At 55.6% G+C, this 482-nt stretch overlaps 1 protein-coding gene across 1 annotated transcript in view; it reads right to left on the bottom strand.

The window, feature by feature from the left end:
• Nucleotides 1-482, bottom strand: part of lacc1 (laccase (multicopper oxidoreductase) domain containing 1) — an 18465-nt gene that overhangs the window by 2193 nt on the left and 15790 nt on the right. The window lies entirely within an intron of this gene.

Raw genomic sequence — 482 nt, 5'->3', positions numbered from 1 at the left:
CCCCACCCCTCCATGCCCGCCATTCATGTCACAATAAAGAATGAGAGCAAAATGGATGTTTCTTGTCATTCGCGGTCTTTGTCTCCGCAGAGTCGCCACGGGCAAACGACGTCAGATTGATTTGTGTCGGTGAACTCGTTTTTAATCGATCGATTGATCGATCCCCCCCGACTTGGAAACTCAGAATTGAAAGGTTGCGTCTGGCGCACTTTTCCTCGTCGTCAGTCGGAAAAGCCCTACTTCCCGTTTTCCGCGAATCCAGGATCAGATCCGGGAAGGAGAGTCGAAGGGAGCTCGGAAAAGCCAAGACACAAGTCATCGATCATCGCGAGCGTCTGCGTGCGGCTTTCAAAATCCTCGTCGCCGAGTGAATTCTGCTCCGAGAAAGGACAGAAAAGCGGCGAGTCGACTCACCTGGGATCAGCGACGACGTCAGCAGGCGGATGGCCCCGCCCACCGGCGGCAACGCCCGCAGCATGGCC

This window comes from Hippocampus comes, unplaced genomic scaffold, assembly GCF_001891065.2.
Source record: "Hippocampus comes isolate QL1 unplaced genomic scaffold, H_comes_QL1_v1.1 scaffold189, whole genome shotgun sequence".
Classification (NCBI taxonomy): domain Eukaryota; kingdom Metazoa; phylum Chordata; class Actinopteri; order Syngnathiformes; family Syngnathidae; genus Hippocampus; species Hippocampus comes.
Note: the sequence above shows the minus strand (reverse complement) of the source record. Positions and strands in the feature narration are given on the sequence as shown.